The sequence below is a fragment of the Ammospiza nelsoni genome, chromosome 16 (assembly GCF_027579445.1).
Source record: "Ammospiza nelsoni isolate bAmmNel1 chromosome 16, bAmmNel1.pri, whole genome shotgun sequence".
In the NCBI taxonomy this organism is placed as follows: Eukaryota; Metazoa; Chordata; class Aves; order Passeriformes; family Passerellidae; genus Ammospiza; species Ammospiza nelsoni.
In genome coordinates, this window is record NC_080648.1 from 19,414,551 (window position 1) to 19,440,249 (window position 25,699).

At 46.3% G+C, this 25,699-nt stretch overlaps 3 long non-coding RNA genes across 6 annotated transcripts; all 3 read left to right on the forward strand.

Annotated features, from left to right (window-relative positions):
• Positions 1 to 425: 425 nt before the first annotated feature.
• On the forward strand, positions 426 to 4,816 carry LOC132080591 (uncharacterized). Of its 3 annotated transcripts, none has more exons than XR_009419584.1 (5): positions 426 to 654; positions 1,279 to 1,342; positions 2,040 to 2,115; positions 2,233 to 3,000; positions 3,595 to 4,816. It is a non-coding gene; the product is annotated as an uncharacterized LOC132080591 (long non-coding RNA). The 3 variants fall into 3 exon arrangements; XR_009419583.1 differs by having other exon boundaries at positions 2,883 to 3,000; XR_009419582.1 differs by having other exon boundaries at positions 2,040 to 3,000.
• A 2,588-nt stretch (positions 4,817 to 7,404) lies between these two features.
• On the forward strand, positions 7,405 to 18,519 carry LOC132080461 (uncharacterized). Its single transcript, XR_009419566.1, has 4 exons — positions 7,405 to 7,549; positions 17,492 to 17,522; positions 17,745 to 17,838; positions 17,987 to 18,519. It is a non-coding gene; the product is annotated as an uncharacterized LOC132080461 (long non-coding RNA).
• A 3,310-nt stretch (positions 18,520 to 21,829) lies between these two features.
• LOC132080584 (uncharacterized) lies at positions 21,830 to 25,367 on the forward strand. 2 transcript variants are annotated; one of them, XR_009419580.1, is made up of 4 exons: positions 21,830 to 21,893; positions 22,591 to 22,666; positions 22,784 to 23,551; positions 24,146 to 25,367. It is a non-coding gene; the product is annotated as an uncharacterized LOC132080584 (long non-coding RNA). The 2 variants fall into 2 exon arrangements; XR_009419579.1 differs by lacking the exon at positions 21,830 to 21,893 and having other exon boundaries at positions 22,595 to 23,551.
• The last annotated feature ends 332 nt before the right edge of the window (positions 25,368 to 25,699 follow it).

A 25,699-nucleotide genomic window follows, 5' to 3' on the forward strand; every position in this document is an offset into this window, starting at 1 on the left:
GGAGAGCAGAAGGGAAGGGAAGGGAAAGGGGTGAAAAACAGCGTTAAAAAAAGAAAAAGAGTTGGAGGGGAAAAGAGAGGGCATTCGGGAGGAGCGGTCCTGCCTCAGGTCCTTCCCCGCCCTGGGGCGAAGGACCCGTTTGATGCCCGGGAGGGACTGCAGCTCCCGGTGGCGGGGGACGGAGCCGTGGCTGTCAGCCCGAGACTACAACTCCCGGCAGGCCCTGCTGCCGGCGCGGCGTGTGACGCAACGGCTATCGCGGCACATGAGTGGCTACCAGCCCGAGACTCCAACTCCCGGCAGGCCCTGCTGCCGGCGCGGCGTGTGACGCAACGGCTATCGCGGCACATGAGTGGCTACCAGCCCGAGACTCCAACTCCCGGCAGGCCCTGCTGCAGGCGCGACGTGTGCCGCAACGGCCGACGCTGCCCGGGATTTTTCTCTAAATCGGCAGTAAATACAGCTGAGTAAAATTAGCTTGGTTTTCTTCCTTCTTTTTTAACTGAATTGTTTTTATTAAAAATACTATTTGAATATGTAGAAAAAGTGGGGATGTCCTGTAATATATCCTAGCTTTTCTTGTTTATAGGGTGCTCAGAAAACATGCGTCCCTTAGAGTCCCTCAGAAAGGTTCTCAGTGCGATCTCTACCAAGGTATGTATTTACTAATAAGTGATCCCTTTAGATATTTGCCTGTGTACCTTTTCCTGTAATTCAGAGCTTGCGTTCTGTGGGTTTTATGATAAACCTGTAAAATATGTAAGAATGCTTTTGCAAGTCTGAATCGTTGAAGGCAGCAGTAAGTGGATTTAGAGCCTGTTCTTGACCAGACAACGGGAAAAAGTGTGACTTTGATGCTGAACTTGTTTTTTTCATTTTTCATTTGACTTGTCTGGAATGATTTAGGAATAGAGAGAGCTAGAAAAAGAGAGAAATAGAATTGATTATTGAGCACTCCTCAAATGCTCACCACGATTCAGTGTAGAGCCGAAGTGAAGGGTGATGGAACAGAGCTCTGTGCTTTAGAAGGAAATAAATTTAAACCTGACCTCCGCACAGAGTCTCACTAACTTCTTTTGTTTTAAAATACAAAATATTATTAGGAAGTGTTGGAAGTTAGTGTTTTGGGAAAGAAACGGCAGTTCCACAGAACATTCCATTTAACAGAGGCTCTAGGAAGGATTCATGTTGTAACTGCTGTCACTGCAATCAGTTGGTGGTTCAGCCTTGAAATGTGCACTTGCCCTTCTATAAAGCACTGTTTTGTTTGCCTTTCAGTGCTATGAGTCTTGATAAATTGGAGAAGAGCCCAAGAGAAATTTTTCATCCCTTGATATAAAAGGTAGGAAGTGACTTTTTTTGGTTTGGTTCTTTTTCTTTATTATTTCCTGGAAATAAAAGTAATTAAGTATAGGTACTACTGGTTTGTTTCTTCCAGTAGCAGATGATAACAATAGCAGTAGTAATAGTAAAAATAATAATAGAAATAATAATAATAGCAATGTAATACTACCTAAACTGTCTTTATCCATTGAACTGGCCATTTCAAATCAAAACTTCTAAACACAAATCAAACCATCATCCTCGTAGAATCTTTCACAGCAGTGGGCTATAGATCCTGGTTTTGTTGACAGGATTTATTGGTTCTGGAATAGCAAGAGGGAAGTACAAGCCTAACTACTTCTAGCTCACAGACCCATCCAGTGAATACTGCTTTGTGTTTTGGTGGGCTTGTGATGACTTTGAAATCAATTGCTCATTCCAGTAAAAAAAATTAATGTTTTTTTGAACCTGACAGTAGAAATAACTTTAGGCACCAACTTAATAATAACAGATCACCAATTTAAGTTCATAATTTTATGCTGTACTATCAAAGTTTAAAGGTAAATTTTTACTTATTAGGAGATGGTATAAAGTGTATGTTCCAATGTGTTGGATGTATGCAAAGGTACATACGTACCCGAAAGTCCTTAGAGGAAACAAATTTTTACGTCTGCTGTTTGATTGTTTATCATACAATATTTGGTTTTATTTCCCAGGGATCGGTGAATTTTAACTTTGGAGTCCTCTGTGCTAAGGATGCTCAGCCTACAGATGATGAAATGTTCAGTAATGGTGAGTTTTTCACCTTCTCTTTAATTGCTATGCTGATCTGAATAAGAAAAAAACAAAAGCAAGAGAAAAAAAAAGGATGGTTTATTATTTTTTACGCTGTTATGTTTGTTTCCTCAGTATTTGCTGCAGCTCTGCGAACCCAAGCTTTGGGTTCCTTCTGTCCCACTGGGAGTTGCCCAGTTTGGTTGCATCTGGTGAAATTCACCCTGAGACCTTACAGAGCTAGCTCAAACTACGTGAGAGCCATTTGCAGTTCTCTCCAGACACCTGGAGAATGGGTGATGTTTCTGAGGGTCTGGCAAGTATACTTGTATCAAAACTCAGTCTGTGAAATTTCTGGGGAAAACCCTTCTGTGTCCTGAAGGGTTCAAACTCTGGTGAGGATCCAGTTATCAGGTGCTCACCTGGATGGTTCCAGCTCTTAAAGTGAACACTTGTACTCTTACCCTGTAGTTTACATCTATTGTATTTTTGTTATTTTGCAAGATTTTACGGCTTTGCAAAATATTGTGCATTTCACTCTTTGGAACCTCTCAGATCGTTCTTTGGTGCAGCACCACCTCATGGGACACTTGGCTGCCGTCCTGAAGGGGTTGGTCGCTAGAATTGTAAATCCTGGAGAGTTTGTAAGTCTTCTGTCCCCAGGGAGGTACCATGCTTTGTTTACTTTTGTTCTGTTTGTAAGGCGCTGCTTCTCATTGGAAGTATGAATTTCAAACTACCCTGTTCTTATTTTAACTGTTTTCCTGGTTCTCTCCCTACGGCAGGGAAAGACTCTCGTATCCTTGTCGTCGGGCTCGGTGCTGTCCAAGAAGATGCAGAGGCTAAAAAAATCATAAGAAGCAAAATATGACTGCAGGGAAAACAAGCTGGAGAGAACAAAAGGTGATATTGTTATCCTTACCCTGTATTAGAAACATCCGCTGTGCTTTGATGCTGGCAGCTGCCAGGGGCTTGTTAGCTCTTTGTAGGCAGGTGTAGGTGTTCACTTGTAGGTTTTTTCTCTGGACAAGTCAATTCAAACTTTGCTAAGCTTATATTTGCAAATTACTCTCTAGCACAGTCCAGCATGACATTTTTGAATGTTGTAAAAATACCATGTTACTTGGAAATTGCTAATGATGAGAAGCTTTAGGGAAAAATAAGATGTCAGGGTTGGGAGATGTGAGAAGAATTTTGAGGGGATGTTAGACTGAAATAAAGCACACTTGAAGCTGGACTGGCACGCTGGCAGATCCCCTATTAAACAGTAGTGCTGAGATTAGCCTGGGGGTTGCCCATTGTTTCTGTAGAAATAAATGTTTTCTGGTCTTCAGAGGTAAGCTGCTTTGAAAAGCTGGAAGGCACAGCATAGTGACAATCCGTGTGCTTCGCATTAAAAATAGATTTCAGAAGGGTCCTAGGCTTTTGTCTTTTCCTAGAAGTCGATGTAATCCTATTGAGGAGTTTTTAATTCTGTGCTGCCATGTCATCGATCAGGGCCCTGTCGTACTAATCATCATACAGATGCAAAACAAAAAATCAGACCCTGTCCCGACCACTTAGAGCCCAGAACACGATTTCCTCAGGCTGCCATTTGTGTGCCATCGGTACTCACCGTGGAAGCGAGCTGGGGATTGTTGCACCCGTTGGGAACAAACCGCTTCTCGTCACACAGAACTGGAATTGGGACGACGCCTCAGCCAGCCTCTCTCTCCTGAATCTGCAGCAGAGCAGTTCCAGTCCATGCGGGCAATCCAGTTCCTGACGATCTGAGCGCACGGAGCAGCGCTCAGCTGCTGTGGGGGGCTCAGGGAGGGCAGAGTGTGCATTGTCATCTTCCTGAACCTACAGACGCGAATCGAAGTGAGAAGCCACAGGGTGGAAATCAGTCGCATATATGCTAAATAAAACTTGCAGGTTTTTTTTAAGAATTGTTTTTGCTTGTTCTTTGTTGTGCTTCTGTGCTTAGAAAACCTCCCTTTACAATCAGTTCAATTCATCAATTGAACCTTTGTTTGCAGACTCTCACTGAGCAGAATTTGTTGCAGACTCAGTGCACGCTGTGCAGGCCTCCCGGGAGTGTGAGGAGCTCATGTGTGCTACTTTTTGCTTTAGGACGCTCTGAGGTATTTATTCCTTTTGGGATACATGATGAGAATTCCCAAGAGAGGTAGTTATAAGGTATGACATCGGGAAAAAGCCTGTGTGGTTGGAATGTTGTTGCTGTCAAAAGTTAATTTTTTCTTAGCCAGTAGTTAGCTTTTTGCTTTATTTTTGTGGTATCAATATTTTATTGTTTAAAAAATTCCTTCAAAATAACTTCAGTGGTCGCCCACCAGTACCTTGTTCAGATTTGCCTATTTGCTTGTAGCTGAAATGTTCACATCTTGTTTATCATTCTATTTAAGAAACTGCTGCCCAGCCAACTAATAACTGAATATCCATCTGTCTAGGACACGGGGAGAGGATTTAGGTAATGTCTTTATTTCCAGAAAAAAGTTCCAGTGTAGTTTCTAAATAGAGGAGAAGGGGGTGAAGACTCGGGGCTCTGATGCCGTTGGGGCACCCCAAGGTCCCCAGGAGAGGGGGCCCCACTGCGGTGCAGGAGCAGGTGTGTTCTCATGTAATATTGAACAAATTATAAATATAAATATGAAAATTATAAACATGAAAATATTTTTAAAATACTTAAATAAAGCGGGTTTTCTTTATTGGTCAATAGGCAGTGTTTTGATTGTAAAAATTATAAATGCAAATAATATAAAGGTAGAAATCTAAGTTTAGAAATATATAATAAATACATACAGATAAATATAAAAATTTAAAATATCAGAAAAAATTAGTTGTAGCAGTAGATATTATACATAATTTAAATAATAATTTAAATCTATTTTAAAATTTTATATATATAATATATCATTATTAATGTAATACATCCAAAGAAACGATAAATTAAAATATGAATGTATAATTATACAAAGTATAAATAAAAAATATTTCAGTATCCTTTAAAAGAAGGGTTTTTTTATTTATTTGGTTAGAGACGGGGTTTTTATTTGGAATAATGGAAGTATTATAGAAGTATAAAATTAAATATAGAAATATACAGTCAATATAGAAAGATATTTGTAAAAACACGAGCGAACGACGCCTCCTTCGGCCGAACCAAGGCGAGACCGGCGGAACCTGACGGCCTCGAGCGAACCGAGGCCAGGCTTGCGAGGCTGCCTGAACGGAGCCGAGCTCAGCCGAACCAAGCCCGCTGCTCTCGTGCGCGCTAATTAGCGCGAGTGCGGTCACTGCCCAATGAGCTCCTGTGCCACGCCGCGCTCCCGATCGTGTCCGTGCGATGGCCGGGCCGCCCGCGGGACGCGGCAGCAGGAGAGCCCCGAGCCGGGCGAGTTTAACGTGAGGCGGCGCCGCTTGCCCGCCGTCAGGGAGCCGAGCCGAGGCGAGCTCAGCCGAACGCGGAGAGAGCGGCTCCGAGTTGGGCCGAAGCGAGCCGAGCCGCGCCGAGGGCAGAGAGCGGCTCCGAGTTCGGCCGAAGAGAGCCGAGGCGCGCCGAGCGCACTGATCGGCTCCGAGTTCGGCCGAGGCGAGCCGGGCCGCGCACTGATCGGCTCCGAGTTCGGCCGAAGCGAGCCGAGGCGCGCCGGGCGCACTGATCGGCTCCGAGTTCGGCCGAAGCGAGCCGAGGCGCGCCGGGCGCAGAGAGCGGCTCCGAGTTCGGCCGAAGCGAGCCGAGCCGCGCCGGGCGCACAGAGAGGCTCCGAGTTCGGCCGAAGCGAGCCGAGCCGCGCCGGGCGCAGAGAGCGGCTCCGAGTTCGGCCGAAGCGAGCCGAGCCGCGCCGGGCGCAGTGAGCGGCTCCGAGTTCGGCCGAAGCGAGCCGAGGCGCGCCGAGCGCAGAGAGCGGCTCCGAGTTCGGCCGAAGCGAGCCGAGCCGCGCCGGGCGCAGAGAGCGGCTCCGAGTTCGGCCGAAGCGAGCCGAGCCGCGCCGAGCGCAGAGAGCGGCTCCGAGTTCGGCCGAAGCGAGCCGAGGCGCGCCGGGCGCACTGATCGGCTCCGAGTTCGGCCGAAGCGAGCCGAGGCGCGCCGGGCGCACTGATCGGCTCCGAGTTCGGCCGAAGCGAGCCGAGGCGCGCCGGGCGCAGAGAGCGGCTCCGAGTTCGGCCGAAGCGAGCCGAGCCGCGCCGAGCGCAGAGAGCGGCTCCGAGTTCGGCCGAAGCGAGGCGATCCGTGCCGAAGGGTCGAGTCCAGCCGAATGCAGATGACAATGGCCGAGTTTAGCCGATTACAGCCGCATTTAGCCGAGCAGCTGTGAGCCTTGCACGCTTGAGGTGAGCGTGCATCGTTGCCGGCCTGGGATTGAGTGAAATGCACTAAGGAAACCAGCTCTGGGGAGGGAGGCAGGGAAATCCTCTCTTAACGTTTACCAATTCGTCCGTCAAACTCATCACGGCAGGACAGAGTGAAGACTGAAAGTGTAAGAAGATGTGGAGGGAAACAGAGAATCTGGCAGGAGCATCGAACGCACAAGTGCACGAATTTTGCTTTTTGCTTGGATGTAAACTCAGAAGTTGTAAGGAATTTGGGAAGGAGAAGGGACATTTCAGAAGGAGAAGAAGTTGTTGTTGGAGTCCTGGCAAAAGCTTTAAAAAAAAAAAAAAGTGGTTTCTTTTTTCTTCACTATTATATTCTTTGGTGGTATATGGTGTGCTGTTTTATTTCTTGGTGTTATTAGCTCTGTGTAAATTGTTTATTGAGTCAAGCTAACTTTGCATGGGTTGCTTTGTATTTGAGGTAGGATCAATTTCAAGAGGTTTCTTTCACAGACTTCTGATAGGTATTACTGGGATTTTGGTTTTGTTTACTGTATGCATAAACATAGAGATTTGGTAGGGCCAGCTGGGCTGCTGGAGTTTTGGGTGTGAATTTATTAGATGGCTTTTGGTAAACACAGAATAATTATGTAAGGTAACAGCAAATTACCCAATTACCCAATTGATCTAGCTATGTAACCTTACCACAAAGTTTTATATCTTGCCAGTTTTCTGTTCTTCTGCTCCAAGTAGTTGTTGCAAAAAAAGAAAGCACTGTTACTTTTCTGAAAAGTTTTCTTCTATAACAAGCCCTTTACAGCCCTTGAATGTGAGTCAGAGGAGCCAAACAGCTGCAGCTGCTCTGAGGGCTTGGTGGGATTCGCCCCCTCCCTTTTCCTGGGTGGCATGGGAACGAGAGGCGGGCACAATCAGGGGTATATTAACCCCAGCCGTGGCTGAGGGGCTTCATTCCCTCTCTGGGATGTGCTGGGTTAAGAGCTCTCCTCATTTCAGTGAAGAGGCTTTTTCAGCCCGTCTCAGCATCTTTTCAGCAGGTGTTTCTGGGCATCTAAAGCACAGAGGCTTGGAAGATTCTGTGAAGAAAACAGCATGGAATACAGGGAGTATTTAGGTTTGTGATTTTGGGTTTTGTGTTTAGGAGTGGTAAGGTGCTTTTGTAATTTTTAGTTTTGCTCTGGTTGTTTTTTTGGTTGGATTTCTTTTGGTGGAATTTTTGGGTTTTTTTGGTTTTCATTTTGGGGTTTTTAGTTGGTTTTTGTGGGGGTTTTGGATTTTTTGATGTTTTCTGTGGTTTTTTTGTTTCTGTGGGGAGTTAGGTGTTTTGGGATTTATTGTTTGTGTGGGTTTTGTTTGTTTGGTTTTTTTTCTTTGTTTTTGGGATTGGTTTTGTTGGGTTTTTTTTGTTTTGTTTTTTTTTTAATTGAGGAGTGCAACTCCCTGAAATTCCAAGCTGTGTCAAGCACAACATTTTATTCAGCAGATTGATCATGTCACAAGAGGGATCCGCCCAAGGTCTAAGATGATGTTTGAGATTGAGGCTTCAGGTGAGTTGAGGATTGTGATTGGGAGAGGGAGGGTGAGCAGTTAGGAGTTCTTGGGAGGGAGTTTGCAGGCAGCAGGGTGAGAAAGGGTCTTTATTTGTTTATTTGAGGCCTCCCCCACACAAGGCTTCTCAGAAGCCTAGCAGAGGCATTCCCATGTCTTACAGCACACAAGGTCATCCACTGCACTCAGGGGAATGCCATTTAACTTTGCCTTTCTCTAACCCAGGTGCCACTCCTAATGAAGGCCTTGGAATCATGATGAAGCTGGAGCCTGAAGGAGCCAGGCACACTCAGGAGAGAGCAAGTAGCTGCCTTGGTGGGATTTGGCCCACATAACTCTGGACTCATACTTTGGTTTTGGTTTTCTTTATTGTAGCTCACCGAGAGGCTCACAGGCCATCACGAGGCCCTCCGAGGCAGACTCATTTCAGGTGCAGCGTGGATTCCCATCACCGATCATCCAAAAGATAAGTCGAGGGCCTTGGCCTGGAGATGAGAGAATAGTGGGTTGGGAGTTCTTGGGGCAGATTTGAAAATTGGCAGCCGAAAAAGCAATCTTCTCCAAGGGCCTCTTAGGACAGCTAAAGGGAGAGGCTCTCCTTTTGATGGCAGCTTTCAGGCGGGCAGTGCAGAACAGCTCCGGTCTGTGTTGTGTTGTCCAGTGTTCTGTGTTCCCTAGTGTGTCTTTGGGGTCCCTTTTGCCTTCTCCCCTCGAGACCCTCACCACAAGCATGATGTGTCGTGTTTCATGTCCCCCCTGTTTGCCACTTTCTGTGTCACGGGTGTGTGCGCACATTTGTGCCGGAGCTGTTCTGCCCTGCCGCATGGCCTGCTGCAGTAGGAGAAACCGTGGGGCGTTGGAATTTGTAATGCTGGCTGTACTTGGGCTCTAGATGCTATTCCTAGATTGACATAAGGTGTTTGCAGCTTGTGAGTTATCCTGGTGGTGTTTGGCATATGTTGTAACTTTCTTTCAGGTGCAGACGCATTCCATGTGTGGCAGGGGGTCAGAGTTAGGAGGTGTCGGGCCTTCTTAGGAGTGCGGTGAGTAGCTGAGTGGTGGGGTTTTGGCCGATGCGGTGCCAAGATCAGGGACTGATGTTTGGTTCTCTTTACTCTAGCTGTCTCAGAGACACCAGCCCGGTGCCAGCAGGACCTTCCCAGCTGACGAGGTGGCCTTTCTTTGCACCTGACAGGGACCAGCATCCCCAGATGTCTGAGAGATAAGTAGAGGGCTGTGACCCACAGAGGGGATGAAAGCAGGGTGCTGGTTTGGGAATTCCTGGGAGGGGGTTTTGAGTCCAGTTTTGGGGGGGGGGGGGTGTGGTGTGTTCATGAAGTGGCCCCTTAGGCCCCATAAAAGCCAAGTCTCACTTTTGATTGCAGTGCTGAGGTGTGCAGCAGGGCAGAGCAGTCCCGGTGTGCATCGTGTCACTTGTCTATTGTGCATTATGTGTTGTTTGCGTATGCCATATCTTTCACTTAGGGGGGCCTGTGAGAAACCCTGGCATCATTGTTAGCCTCTGTGATCTCTGCACTCCTTGGCCTGGCGCCCAGGCCACAGAACTTTTGACTAGGGAGCTCAGACAAGCATCAGACTCTCTTCTCTCTTTGGAAGCATCCAGTCAGACGTCTTTTCAGGTCTTGTTCTGAGCTGTATGGACAGCTGTGCCCCACCTGGATCCATTATGGTGGATTAGGACTTGTAATATTACGAGGTTAGGTAGAGGATTTTGACTGTAGGATTCCTAGGCATCAGTCTTTGCTGTTCTTGGAATAAATCATTCAGTAATCATCTTCTTCCTCCAGGGTTCTCTGAGCCTCATCAGCTCACCATCGGTCTCAGCTCACTCATCTCCTTTTGCATTCTCTCAGTCCTTGCAGCCGTTTTCCTTGCCAAGAGATTTCTGTTCCTGTTGTGTCCCCGTTGTCTGTCCTATCCTGTGTCATGGCTCTCAGCACACATTTGTGCCCGAGCTGCTCTGCCGTGCTGCACAGCCTGGTGCGATAGGAGAAGTCCCAGGGACTTGGAGTTTGTAATGTGGGGTGTAGTTGGACTCTAGATGGGATTTGTAGATGGGCACATCATATCTGGAGCTCATCAGTTATCCTGCCACAGTGTGACTCTTGTCCTAACTTTTTTTTCAGGTTCAGATGGATTAAATGTGTGCCAGAGGGCCCCATGCCAGGTGTGGGGATTCTCCTGAGTAGGTGAGGCCCCATTTGCCTCTGCAGCAGACTCTGTTACACCTCTCAACTGACTCTGTTACACTGCTGTTCTTTGTCTTTCTTTTAGGAAGTAAATCTGGATGCCAGCAGTCAACGTGAGCAGTGGAGAGAATTGGTTGTTATTGCTCAGCTCTCAAGCACAACAATTTCGCAGCAGATTCATCGTGTCACAAGAGGGATCTGCCCAGTGTCAAGGATGATGTTTGAGATTGAGGCTTCAGGTGAGTTGAGGATGGTTACTGGGAGAGGGAGGGTGAGCAGGCATCCAGTTAGGAGTTCTTGAGAGGGGGTTTGCAGGCAGCAGGGTGAGAAAGGGTCTTTATTTGTTTATTTGAGAGCCCCTCCCAAGGTGTCTCAGAAGCCTAGCAGAGGCATTCCCATGGCTTACAGCATACAAGGTGATCCACTGCACTCAGAGGAATGCCATTTAACTTTGTCTTTCTGTAACCCAGGTGCCACTCCTAATAAAGGCCACAGCCTTGGAATCAGGATGAAGCTGGAGCCTGAAGGAGCCAGGCACACTCAGGAGAGGGCAAGTAGCTGACTTGCAGGGATTTGGCCCACATAACTCTGGACTCACTCTTTGATTTTGGTTTTCTTGATTGCAGCTGACCGAGAGGCTCACAGGCCATCACAGAGCCCTCCAAGGCAGACTCATTTCAGGTGCAGCGTGGATTCCATTCACCAATCATCCAAAAGATAAGTCGGGGGCCACAGCCTGGAGATGGTGGAGTAGCAGGTTGGGAGTTTTTGGGACAGATTCAAAAATGAGCAGAGAGGAAAGCAATCTTCTCCAAAGGCCTTTTAGGACAGCTAAAGGGAGAGGCTCTACTTTTGATGGCAGCTTTCAGGCGGGCAGTGCAGAACAGCTCCGGTCTGTCGTGTTTTCCGGTGTGCTGTGTTCCCTAGTGTGTCTTTGGGGTCCCTTTTGCCTTTTCCCCTCGAGGCCCTCACCACAAGCATGATGTGTCGTGTTTCATGTCCCCCCTGTTTGTCACTTTCTGTGTCACGGGTGTGTGCACACATTTTTTGCCGGAGCTGTTCTGCCCTGCCGCATGGCCTCCTGCAGTAGGACGAACCATAGGGAGGGGGAATTTGTAATGTGGGCTGTACTTGGGCTCTAGATGTTGTTCCTAGATTGACATAAGATGTTTGCAGCTTGTGAGTTACCCTGGTGGTGTTTGACATATGTTCTAACTTTCTTTCAGGTGCAGATGCATTCCACGTGTGGCAGAGGGTCAGGGTTAGGAGGTGCCGGGCCTTCTTAGGAGCGCGGTGAGTAGCAGAGTGGTGGGGTTTTGGCCAATGCGGTGCCAAGATCAGGCACTGATGTTTGGTTCTCTTTAATCTAGCTGTCTGAGAGACACCAGCCCGGTGCCAGCAGGACCTTCCCAGCTGACGAGGTGGCCTTTCTTTGCACCTGACACAGACTGGCATCCCCAGATGTCTGAGAGATAAGTAGAGGGCTGCGACCCACAGTGGGGATGAAGGCATGGTGCTTGTTTGGGAATTCCTGGGAGGGGTTTTTGAGTCCAGTTTGGAGCGGGGGGTGTTCATTAAACGGCTCGTTAGGCCCCATGAAAGCCAAGTCTCACTTTTGATCACAGTGCTGAGGTGTGCAGGGCAGAGCAGTCCCCGTGTGCATCGTGTCACTTGTCTGTTGTGCATTGTGTGTTGTTTTGTGTATCTCCTGTCTTCTACCTTAGGCCTTTGAGGGCCCTGTCAGTACCCCTGGCATCATTGTTAGCATCTGTAATCTCTGCATTCCCTGGTCTGGCACCCGGGCCACAGAGCTTTTGACTCGCGAGCTCAGACAGGCATCAGACTCTCTTCTCTCTTTGGAAGCATCCAGTCAGACGTCTTTTCAGGTCTTGTTCTGAGCTGTATGGACAGCTGTGCCCCACCTGGATCCATTATGGTGGATTAGGACTTGTAATATTACGAGGTTAGGTAGAGGATTTTGACTGTAGGATTCCTAGGCATCCGTCTTTGCTGTTCTTGGAATTAATCATTCAGTTATCATCTTCTTCCTTCAGAGTTCTCTGAGCCTCATCAGCTCACCATCGGTCTCAGCTCGGTCATCTCCTTTTGCATTCTCTCAGTCCTTGCAGCCATTTTCCTTGCCAAGAAATTTCTGTCTGTGTCTTGTGCCTATTGTTTGTCACGTCCTGTCCTGTGTCACGGGTGTCTGCACACTTTGGGGATGGGGCTGCTCTGCCGTGCTGCACAGCCTGGTGCGATAGGAGAAGTCTTGGAGACTTGGAGTTTGTAATGTGGGGTGTAGTTGGACTCTAGATGGGATTTGTAGATGGACACAGGACATCTGGAGCTCATCAGTTATCCTGCCACAGTGTGACTCTTGTCCTAACTTTTTTTTCAGATTCAGATGGATTAAATGTGTGCCAGAGGGCCCCATCCCGGGTGAGGGGATTGCCCCGAGCCGGTGAGGCCCCATTTGTCTCTGCAGCAGAAGTGTGTATGGTGAGTGTGTTACAGCTCTGTTCTTTGTCTTTCTTTTCAGGATGTCAATCTGGATGCCAGCAGTCAAGGTGAGCAGTGGAGAGAATTGGCTGTTATTGCTCAGCTCTCAAGCACAACAATTTTTCAGCAGATTCGTCGTGTCACAAGAGGGATCTGCCCAGTGTCAAGGATGATGTTTGAGATTGAGGCTTCAGGTGAGTTGAGGATGGTGCCTGGGAGAGGGAGGGTGATCAGGTATCCAGTTTAGGAGTTCTTAGGAGGGGGTTTGCAAGCAGCAGGTTGAGAAAGGGTGTTTATTTGAGGGCACCCCACACAAGGCTGAGAAGCCTAGCAGAGGCATTGCCATGTCTCAGAGCACACAAGGTGATCCACTGCACTCAGAGGAATGCCATTTAACTTTGTCTTTCTGTAACCCAGGTGCCACTCCTAATAAAGGCCACAGCCGTGGAATCAGGATGAAGCTGGAGCCTGAAGGAGCCAGGCACACTCAGGAGAGGGCAAGTAGCTGACTTGCAGGGATTTGGCCCACATAACTCTGGACTCATACTTTGGTTTTGGTTTTCTTGATTGCAGCTGACCGAGAGGCTCACAGGCCATCACAGAGCCCTCCAAGGCAGACTCATTTCAGGTGCAGCGTGGATTCCCCTCACCGATCATCTAAAAGATAAGTCGGGGGCCGCGGTCTGGAGATGAGACGATGAGAGAGTATCAGGTTGGCAGTTCTTTGGCCAGATTTAAAAATTGGCAGTGGGGAAAGCAATCTTCTCCAAAGGCCTCTTAGGACAGCTAAAGGGAGAGGCTCTACTTTTGATGGCAGCTTTCAGGCGGGCAGTGCAGAACAGCTCCGATCTGTGTCCTGTTGTCCGGTGTGCTGTGTTCCCTAGTGTGTCTTTGGGGTCCCTTTTGCCTTCTCCCCTCGAGACCCTCACCACAAGCATGATGTGTCGTGTTTCATGTCCCCCTGTCTGTCACTTTCTGTGTCACGGGTGTGTGCACAGATTTGTGCCAGAGCTGTTCTTCCCTGCCGCATGGCCTGCTGCAATAAGACGAACCATAGGGAGGGGGAATTTGTAATGTTGGCTGTACTTGGGCTCTAGATGCTATTCCTAGATTGACATAAGGTGTTTGCAGCTTGTGAGTAACCCTGGTGGTGTTTGACATATGTTCTAACTTTCTTTCAGGTGCAGATGCATTCCACGTGTGGCAGAGGGTCAGGGTTAGGAGGTGCCAGGCCTTCTTAGGAGCGCGGTGAGTAGCAGAGCGGTGGGGTTTTGGCCAATGCGGTGCCAAGATCAGGCACTGATGTTTGGTTCTCTTTACTCTAGCTGTCTCAGAGACACCAGCCCGGTGCCAGCAGGACCTTCCCGTTTGACAAGGTGGCCTTTCTTTGCACCCGAGACCCGCATCCCCAGCTGTATGAGAGATAAGTAGAGGGCTACGACCCACAGTGGGGATGAAGTCATGGTGCTGTTTCGGGAAATACTGGGTGGAGTTTTTGATTCAGCTTTGGCGGTGGGGGATGTTCATGAGGTGGCCCCTTAGGCCTCATAAAAGCCAAGTCTCACTTTTGATCACAGTGTTGAGGTGTGCAGGGCAGAGCAGTCCCGGTGTGTCTCGTGTCACTTGTCTGTTGTGCATTATGTGTTGTTTGTGTATCCAATGTCTTTTACCTTTGGAGGGCCCTGTCAGTACCCCTGGCATCATTGTTAGCATCTCTGATCTCTGCATTCCCTGGCCCGGCACCCAGGCCATATATGAGTTTCTGATACCTGTCTGAGCTCCCCAGTCAAAAGTTACCTCTTTGGAAGCATCCAGTCAGATTTCTTGTCAGGTCTAGTTCTGAGCTGTATGGACAGCTATGCCCCACCTGGATCCATTGTGGTGGATTAGGACTTGTAATAATATGAGGTTAGGTACAGCATTCGGACAGTAGGATTCCTAGGCATCCATCTTTGCTGTTCTTGGAATTAATCATTCAGTTATCATCTTCGTCCCCCAGGGTTTTCTGAGCCTCATCAGCTCACCATCGGTCTCAGCTCACTCATCTCCTTTTGCATTCTCTCAGTCCTTGCAGCCATTTTCCTTGCCAAGAGATTTCTTTTCCTGTTGTGTCCCCTGTTGTTGTCTGTCCTGTCTGTCCTGTGTCACGGGTGTCAGCACACATTTGGGATGGGGCTGCTCTGCCGTGCTGCACAGCCTGGTGCGATAGGAGAAGTCTTGGAGACTTGGAATGTGTAATGTGGGGTGTAGTTGGACACTAGATGGGATCTGTGGATGGGCACAGGGCATCTGGAGCTCATCAGTTATCCTGCAACAGTGTGACTCTTGTCCTAACTTTTTTTTCAGATTCAGATGGATTAAATGTGTGCCAGAGGGCCCCATCCCGGGCGAGGGGATTGCCCCGAGCCGGTGAGGCCCCATTTGTCTCTGCAGCAGAAGTGTGTATGGTGAGTGTGTTACAGCTCTGTTCTTTGTCTTTCTTTTCAGGAAGTCAATCTGGATGCCAGCAGTCAAGGTGAGCAGTGGAGAGAATTGGCTGTTATTGCTCAGCTCTCAAGCACAACAATTTTTCAGCAGATTCGTCGTGTCACAAGAGGGATCTGCCCAGTGTCAAGGATGATGTTTGAGATTGAGGCTTCAGGTGAGTTGAGGATGGTGCCTGGGAGAGGGAGGGTGATCAGGTATCCAGTTTAGGATTTCTTGGGAGCGGGTTTGCAAGCAGCAGGGTGAGAAAGGGTGTTTATTTGAGGGCCCCCCCACACAAGGCTGTTCAGAAGCCTAGCAGAGGCATTCCCATGGCTTACAGCATACAAGGTGATCCACTGCACTCAGAGGAATGCCATTTAACTTTGTCTTTCTGTAACCCAGGTGCCACTCCTAATAAAGGCCACAGCCTTGGAATCAGGATGAAGCTGGAGCCTGAAGGAGCCAGGCACACTCAGGAGAGGGCAAGTAGCTGACTTGCAGGGATTTGGCCCACATAACTCTGGACTCATACTTTGGTTTTGGTTTTCTTGATTGCAGCTGACCGAGAGGCTCACAGGCCATCACAGAGCCCTCCAGGGCAGACTCATTTCAGGTGCAGCGTGGATTCCCCTCACCGATCATCCAAAAGATAAGTCGGGGGCCACGGTCTGGAGATGGCGGAGTAGCAGATTGGGAGTTCTTGGGACAGATTAAAAAATGAGCAGAGGGGAAAGCAACCTTCTCCAAAGGCCTCTTAGGACAGCTAAAGGGAGAGGCTCTACTTTTGATGGCAGCTTTCAGGCGGGCAGTGCAGAACAGCTCCGATCTGTGTCGTGTTGTCCGGTGTGCCGTGCTCCCTGGTGTGTCTTTGGGGTCCCTTTTGCCTTTTCCCCTCGAGGCCCTCACCACAAGCATGATGTGTCGTGTTTCATGTCCCCCTGTCTGTCACTTTCTGTGTCACGGGTGTGTGCACACATTTTTTGCCGGAGCTGTTCTGCCCTGCCGCATGGCCTGCTGCAATAGGACGAGCCTTGGGGAGTTGAAATTTGTAATGTGGGCTGTACTTGGGCTCTAGATGTTGTTCCTAGATTGACATATGGTGTTTGCAGCTTGTGAGTTATCCTGGTGATGTTTGACATGTGTTCTAACTTTCTTTCAGGTGCAGACGCATTCCACGTGTGGCAGAGGGTCAGGGTCAGGAGGTGCCGGGCCTTCTTAGGAGCTCGGTGAGTAGCAGAGTGGTGGGGTTTTGGCCGATGCGGTGCCAAGATCAGGCACTGATGTTTGGTTCTCTTTAATCTAGCTGTCTGAGAGACACCAGCCCGGTGCCAGCAGGACCTTCCCATCTGATGAGGTGGCCTTTCTTTGCACCTGACAGGGACCAGCATCCCCAGATGTCTGAGAGATAAGTAGAGGGCCGTGACCCACAGAGGGGCTGAAAGCACGGTGCTGGTTTGGGGATTACAGGGAGGGGGTTTTGAGTCCAGTTTGGAGGTGGGGGGGTGTTAATGAAGTGGCCCCTTAGGCCCCATAGAAGCCAAGTCTCACTTTTGATCACAGTGCTGAGGTGTGCAGCAGGGCAGAGCAGTCCCGGTGTGTCTCGTGTCACTTGTCTGTTGTGAATTGTGTGTTGTTTGTGTATCCCATGTCTTTTACCTTAGGGGTGCCTGTCATTAATCTTGGCATCATTGTTAGCATCTGTGATCTCTGCATTCCCTGTCCTGGCACCCAGGCCACGGAACTTTTGACTGGGGAGCTCAGACAGGCGTCAGACTCTCTTCTGTCTTTGGAAGCATCGCATCTGATGTCTTGTCAGGTCTTGGTCTGGGCTGTATGGACAGCTATGCCCCCACCTGGATCCATTTTGGTGGATTAGGACTTGGCGTAATATGAGGTTAGGTAGAGGATTCTGACCGTAGGATTCCTAGGCATCCATCTTTGCAGTTCTTAGAAGAAATCATTCAGTTATCATCTTCTTCCTTCGGGGTTCTCTGAGCCTCATCAGCTCACCATCAGTTTGAACTCGGTCATCTCCTTTTGCATTCTCTCAGTCCTTGCAGCCATTTTCCTTGCCTAGAATTTTCTGTCTGTGTTGTGTCCCCGTTGTCTGTCCTGTCCTGTCCATCCTGTGTCACGGCTGTCAGCACACATTTGTGCCCGAGCTGCTCTGCCCTGCCGCATAGCCTGGTGCAATAGGAGAGGGCCCGGGGATTTGTAATGTGCAGTGTGGGGTGTAGTTGGACTCTAGATGGGATTTGTAGATGGACACAGGATATCTGGAGCTCTTCAGTTATCATTGAACCGTCTGACTGTTGTCCTAACTTTTTTTTCAGATGCACCTCCTCAGATGACTGCAGTAGTTGTGTAGGTTCCTTCTTCTGAAAGGGAATAGGGCGCAAGAATTCATCTTCCAGAGAATTTTTGCAAGTCCTGGCTTGTATTGTATCTGCCTATGGTGGCTTATGTTCTATGTACCTATACATCTGTCTTCTATTGGATTTTGGGTAGAAAATTTATCAGTCCAGAGAGGAGACAAGTCCTAGCTGTCAGATAAGCCACTCGTTGACCCTTCCTGTCGTCTCACAGGTCCCCGAGGCTGCTGATTTCCCCAGGATCTGCCATTTTACCTCAAGGAGCGGCAGCCAGAAGATGTGTCACAGCACGTTCTTCAGCATCTCGAGTAAGGGCCGCAGTGAGCATTTAAGTGGAAAGATTGTGTGAGCGTGTGTGAGAGCACGTGGCTGTGTCTGTCTGTGTCTGCTCGTCTCTGCGTGTGTGAGTGCATGCTGACTGGATTTAACCTTGTGTGTGTGACTTTTGCTTTCCAGGTTTTGCGACTCCTTGTTAAATTTAGAATAAAAAATCCCCAGCCGGGTTGTATTGCATGAACTGACATGATATGTACCGATTTTGGCTTAAAACCCAGAAAACCAGACGAAGATGAGCAGGAAAAAACCAGAAAAAAACCACATGATGGACAAGAAAAAAACCCAGAAAAAGCCCAGGATGGGCAAGAAAGCAACGAGAAAAAAACCCCAGAAAATAATCCCAGATGGGCAAGAAAAAAACGTAGAAAAACCCCAGAAAATCACCCAAGATGGGCAAGAAAAAAACCCAGAAAAAACCCCCAAAAAAAAACTCTGAGATGGGCAAGAAAAAACCCAGAAAAAACCCCCAAGATGGACAAGAAATAACCCAGAAAAAAATTCGAAGAAGGGCAAGAAAAGACCCAGAAAACACCCAGAAAAAAATCGCAACCCAAGTATAAATATAGAAATGTTTGTCAAGTATATGCAAATATATAAAGAAATGTTAAATTATTTGAAATATAAAATAACATAAATATAACATTTATACAGTATTACTTGTGTTATGGATCATATTGATTTTTATTTATTTCCTATAATACACTACAATATTTATATCAATTTTACATCTATCATATCTATCATTTGTTATATGTTATACCAGATTGATATACTCTAGGTTTTTTTAAGTAGTTTAAAATAAAGGGGATTTTTTTTTTTATTTGGCAAAAGCAGGTGTTTTAGTATAAACATTATAAATACAAATAATATAAAGGTAGAAATCTAAGAATAGAAATAGATCATAAATAGCTGAAGGTTAATATAAAAATTAAAAATGTAAGGAAAAATAAGTTGTAGCAGTAGATACGGTACATAATTAGGAAAATAATTTATCTCTTATTTGAATAGGATACATGTTATACATAATGATTAATATAATACTTAAGTATAAACTGCAAATATAAATGTGAATATAGTCATGAGCGCTATAAATATAAAAATATTTCAATGTAGTTTAAAAGAATAGAGCTTTTTTGTATTTATTTAGTTAGGATGGGATTTGTATTTTAAATAGTGAAAGCATGATAGAAATGTAACTTTAGACATAGAAATATGCAATCAATGTGGAAAGATATTTATAAAAGCACAAAATATAAGTAAATATAAATAATAGAAATAGAATAATGTTATATAAATTACATGCTACATCAATGTCCACTATAGCTATGCATGTGAATATAAATACGAAAAATGGAAATAAAAAATTTATTTAAACATGGCTTTAAAGCAAGGGGCCTTGTTTGATTCTGGTGGGGTAAGAGGCAGGTTTTTGGCATTTATTTCAGAGCAGTTTTTGGCGGGGGTCGCCCCTGTTCTTTTTTGCCACCTTGCCTGCCCGCAGCCCCGAGGCGCGCTGCGCCCCCGGCTGGGGCGGGCGGCAGTGCTGCCGCCTTGTGGGCAGAGCGCGGTACTGCAGCCCTGCGCCGAGAGGCCGCCACCTTGGGAGTGGCGCGTCGCGGATGTCGCGGACTTTTGGTTGACCTTCTCAACAGGGCGGCGAAAAGGGCGGGGAAGTGGAGGACCGGGGTGGGTGTCAGTGGACTGCCTGCATGGAATACCGACCCCGGCGCGGCCCCGGTGGTATTTTCTGTGACGTTTCAAGTGTACCCGACACATGCTGTGGTCTCAGCGGCGCCGCGGGCGGGCGTATTTCGGCGGGTTTGTGACAGGCATGTGGGGAAACGCCTCGCTGTGCCGGGGTCCTCTGACAGCCGCTTTCCCGCCCTGAGGGAGCCGAGCCGGGCCGAATAGTTCCGAAGAGCCGAAGAGCCGAGTGTGGGCGAAAACAGCCGAGTTTCCCCGAAGAGCCGAGTGTAGCCGAAAACAGCCGAGTTTCCCCGAAGAGCCGAGTGTGGCCGAAAATAGCCGAGTTTCACCGAAGAGCCGAGTGTGGCCGAACACAGCCGACTTGAGACGAAGAGCCGAGTGTAGCCGAACACAGCCGACTTGAGACGAAGAGCCGAGTGTGGCCGAAAATAGCCGAGTTTCACCGAAGAGCCGAGTGTGGCCGAACACAGCCGACTTGAGACGAAGAGCCGAGTGTAGCCGAACACAGCCGACTTGAGACGAAGAGCCGATGATAGCCGAGTGTAACCGATAGCCGACTGTAGCCGACATTGGCCGCATTTAGACAAAGAGCCGAATATGACCGACTTTAGCCCAACCGGGCCGAGTTCAGCCGAAGAGCCGGAAAAGCCGAATTTAGACGAAAAGCCGAACCGAAACGATTTTAGACCTAAGCCGAACCAAGCCTAATTTAGCCGAGTTTATTTAAACAGAACCGAACGACGCCGCAGCACTCTGCCTGCAGAGCGCCGGTGCAGACGGCAGGGGGCGGTGTATAAAGCGAGTATAAAATATCAACTGTATATAAGAAGGAATAAAAAGCTCTGTGTCATGTGCAGCAGTAGAAAATTTCAGGCTCCCAGGGAATAAATAGTTTTCTTTCAATCATTATAGTTTTGGGGTTTTTCTTACTCCCAGGTAGCCTGAAAGTTACTACTGCTGCTTTTTGATTCTAAAGCTAGGAAGGAAAACCAAGATTACAAATACAAGAAAAAGAAAGGGAAAGGGAAGGGGAAAAAAAGGAAAGGAAAGGAAAGAAAGCAGGAGAGCAGAAGGGAAGGGAAGGGAAAGGGGTGAAAAACAGCATTAAAAAAAGAAAAAGAGTTGGAGGGGAAAAGAGAGGGCATTCGGGAGGAGCGGTCCTGCCTCAGGTCCTTCCCCGCCCTGGGGCGAAGGACCCGTTTGATGCCCGGGAGGGACTGCAGCTCCCGGTGGCGGGGGACGGAGCCGTGGCTGTCAGCCCGAGACTACAACTCCCGGCAGGCCCTGCTGCCGGCGCGGCGTGTGACGCAACGGCTATCGCGGCACATGAGTGGCTACCAGCCCGAGACTCCAACTCCCGGCAGGCCCTGCTGCCGGCGCGACGTGTGCCGCAACGGCCGACGCTGCCCGGGATTTTTCTCTAAATCGGCAGTAAATACAGCTGAGTAAAATTAGCTTGGTTTTCTTCCTTCTTTTTTAACTGAATTGTTTTTATTAAAAATACTATTTGAATATGTAGAAAAAGTGGGGATGTCCTGTAATATATCCTAGCTTTTCTTGTTTATAGGGTGCTCAGAAAACATGCGTCCCTTAGAGTCCCTCAGAAAGGTTCTCAGTGCGACCTCTACCAAGGTATGTATTTACTAATAAGTGATCCCTTTAGATATTTGCCTGTGTACCTTTTCCTGTAATTCAGAGCTTGCGTTCTGTGGGTTTTATGATAAACCTGTAAAATATGTAAGAATGCTTTTGCAAGTCTGAATCGTTGAAGGCAGCAGTAAGTGGATTTAGAGCCTGTTCTTGACCAGACAACGGGAAAAAGTGTGACTTTGATGCTGAACTTGTTTTTTTCATTTTTCATTTGACTTGTCTGGAATGATTTAGGAATAGAGAGAGCTAGAAAAAGAGAGAAATAGAATTGATTATTGAGCACTCCTCAAATGCTCACCACGATTCAGTGTAGAGCCGAAGTGAAGGGTGATGGAACAGAGCTCTGTGCTGTAGAAGGAAATAAATTTAAACCTGACCTCCGCACAGAGTCTCACTAACTTCTTTTGTTTTAAAATACAAAATATTATTAGGAAGTGTTGGAAGTTAGTGTTTTGGGAAAGAAACGGCAGTTCCACAGAACATTCCATTTAACAGAGGCTCTGGGAACGATTCATGTTGTAACTGCTGTCACTGCAATCAGTTGGTGGTTCAGCCTTGAAATGTGCACTTGCCCTTCTATAAAGCACTGTTTTGTTTGCCTTTCAGTGCTATGAGTCTTGATAAATTGGAGAAGAGCCCAAGAGAAATTTTTCATCCCTTGATATAAAAGGTAGGAAGTGACTTTTTTTGGTTTGGTTCTTTTTCTTTATTATTTCCTGGAAATAAAAGTAATTAAGTATAGGTACTACTGGTTTGTTTCTTCCAGTAGCAGATGATAACAATAGCAGTAGTAATAGTAAAAATAATAATAGAAATAATAATAATAGCAATGTAATACTACTTAAACTGTCTTTATCCATTGAACTGGCCATTTCAAATCAAAACTTCTAAACACAAATCAAACCATCATCCTCGTAGAATCTTTCACAGCAGTGGGCTATAGATCCTGGTTTTGTTGACAGGATTTATTGGTTCTGGAATAGCAAGAGGGAAGTACAAGCCTAACTACTTCTAGCTCACAGACCCATCCAGTGAATACTGCTTTGTGTTTTGGTGGGCTTGTGATGACTTTGAAATCAATTGCTCATTCCAGTAAAAAAAATTAATGTTTTTTTGAACCTGACAGTAGAAATAACTTTAGGCACCAACTTAATAATAACAGATCACCAATTTAAGTTCATAATTTTATGCTGTACTATCAAAGTTTAAAGGTAAATTTTTACTTATTAGGAGATGGTATAAAGTGTATGTTCCAATGTGTTGGATGTATGCAAAGGTACATACGTACCCGAAAGTCCTTAGAAGAAACAAATTTTTACGTCTGCTGTTTGATTGTTTATCATACAATATTTGGTTTTATTTCCCAGGGATCGGTGAATTTTAACTTTGGAGTCCTCTGTGCTAAGGATGCTCAGCCTACAGATGATGAAATGTTCAGTAATGGTGAGTTTTTCACCTTCTCTTTAATTGCTATGCTGATCTGAATAAGAAAAAAACAAAAGCAAGAGAAAAAAAAAGGATGGTTTATTATTTTTTACGCTGTTATGTTTGTTTCCTCAGTATTTGCTGCAGCTCTGCGAACCCAAGCTTTGGGTTCCTTCTGTCCCACTGGGAGTTGCCCAGTTTGGTTGCATCTGGTGAAATTCACCCTGAGACCTTACAGAGCTAGCTCAAACTACGTGAGAGCCATTTGCAGTTCTCTCCAGACACCTGGAGAATGGGTGATGTTTCTGAGGGTCTGGCAAGTATACTTGTATCAAAACTCAGTCTGTGAAATTTCTGGGGAAAACCCTTCTGTGTCCTGAAGGGTTCAAACTCTGGTGAGGATCCAGTTATCAGGTGCTCACCTGGATGGTTCCAGCTCTTAAAGTGAACACTTGTACTCTTACCCTGTAGTTTACATCTATTGTATTTTTGTTATTTTGCAAGATTTTACGGCTTTGCAAAATATTGTGCATTTCACTCTTTGGAACCTCTCAGATCGTTCTTTGGTGCAGCACCACCTCATGGGACACTTGGCTGCCGTCCTGAAGGGGTTGGTCGCTAGAATTGTAAATCCTGGAGAGTTTGTAAGTCTTCTGTCCCCAGGGAGGTACCATGCTTTGTTTACTTTTGTTCTGTTTGTAAGGCGCTGCTTCTCATTGGAAGTATGAATTTCAAACTACCCTGTTCTTATTTTAACTGTTTTCCTGGTTCTCTCCCTACGGCAGGGAAAGACTCTCGTATCCTTGTCGTCGGGCTCGGTGCTGTCCAAGAAGATGCAGAGGCTAAAAAAATCATAAGAAGCAAAATATGACTGCAGGGAAAACAAGCTGGAGAGAACAAAAGGTGATATTGTTATCCTTACCCTGTATTAGAAACATCCGCTGTGCTTTGATGCTGGCAGCTGCCAGGGGCTTGTTAGCTCTTTGTAGGCAGGTGTAGGTGTTCACTTGTAGGTTTTTTCTCTGGACAAGTCAATTCAAACTTTGCTAAGCTTATATTTGCAAATTACTCTCTAGCACAGTCCAGCATGACATTTTTGAATGTTGTAAAAATACCATGTTACTTGGAAATTGCTAATGATGAGAAGCTTTAGGGAAAAATAAGATGTCAGGGTTGGGAGATGTGAGAAGAATTTTGAGGGGATGTTAGACTGAAATAAAGCACACTTGAAGCTGGACTGGCACGCTGGCAGATCCCCTATTAAACAGTAGTGCTGAGATTAGCCTGGGGGTTGCCCATTGTTTCTGTAGAAATAAATGTTTTCTGGTCTTCAGAGGTAAGCTGCTTTGAAAAGCTGGAAGGCACAGCATAGTGACAATCCGTGTGCTTCGCATTAAAAATAGATTTCAGAAGGGTCCTAGGCTTTTGTCTTTTCCTAGAAGTCGATGTAATCCTATTGAGGAGTTTTTAATTCTGTGCTGCCATGTCATCGATCAGGGCCCTGTCGTACTAATCATCATACAGATGCAAAACAAAAAATCAGACCCTGTCCCGACCACTTAGAGCCCAGAACACGATTTCCTCAGGCTGCCATTTGTGTGCCATCGGTACTCACCGTGGAAGCGAGCTGGGGATTGTTGCACCCGTTGGGAACAAACCGCTTCTCGTCACACAGAACTGGAATTGGGACGACGCCTCAGCCAGCCTCTCTCTCCTGAATCTGCAGCAGAGCAGTTCCAGTCCATGCGGGCAATCCAGTTCCTGACGATCTGAGCGCACGGAGCAGCGCTCAGCTGCTGTGGGGGGCTCAGGGAGGGCAGAGTGTGCATTGTCATCTTCCTGAACCTACAGACGCGAATCGAAGTGAGAAGCCACAGGGTGGAAATCAGTCGCATATATGCTAAATAAAACTTGCAGGTTTTTTTTAAGAATTGTTTTTGCTTGTTCTTTGTTGTGCTTCTGTGCTTAGAAAACCTCCCTTTACAATCAGTTCAATTCATCAATTGAACCTTTGTTTGCAGACTCTCACTGAGCAGAATTTGTTGCAGACTCAGTGCACGCTGTGCAGGCCTCCCGGGAGTGTGAGGAGCTCATGTGTGCTACTTTTTGCTTTAGGACGCTCTGAGGTATTTATTCCTTTTGGGATACATGATGAGAATTCCCAAGAGAGGTAGTTATAAGGTATGACATCGGGAAAAAGCCTGTGTGGTTGGAATGTTGTTGCTGTCAAAAGTTAATTTTTTCTTAGCCAGTAGTTAGCTTTTTGCTTTATTTTTGTGGTATCAATATTTTATTGTTTAAAAAATTCCTTCAAAATAACTTCAGTGGTCGCCCACCAGTACCTTGTTCAGATTTGCCTATTTGCTTGTAGCTGAAATGTTCACATCTTGTTTATCATTCTATTTAAGAAACTGCTGCCCAGCCAACTAATAACTGAATATCCATCTGTCTAGGACACGGGGAGAGGATTTAGGTAATGTCTTTATTTCCAGAAAAAAGTTCCAGTGTAGTTTCTAAATAGAGGAGAAGGGGGTGAAGACTCGGGGCTCTGATGCCGTTGGGGCACCCCAAGGTCCCCAGGAGAGGGGGCCCCACTGCGGTGCAGGAGCAGGTGTGTTCTCATGTAATATTGAACAAATTATAAATATAAATATGAAAATTATAAACATGAAAATATTTTTAAAATACTTAAATAAAGCGGGTTTTCTTTATTGGTCAATAGGCAGTGTTTTGATTGTAAAAATTATAAATGCAAATAATATAAAGGTAGAAATCTAAGTTTAGAAATATATAATAAATACATACAGATAAATATAAAAATTTAAAATATCAGAAAAAATTAGTTGTAGCAGTAGATATTATACATAATTTAAATAATAATTTAAATCTATTTTAAAATTTTATATATATAATATATCATTATTAATGTAATACATCCAAAGAAACGATAAATTAAAATATGAATGTATAATTATACAAAGTATAAATAAAAAATATTTCAGTATCCTTTAAAAGAAGGGTTTTTTTATTTATTTGGTTAGAGACGGGGTT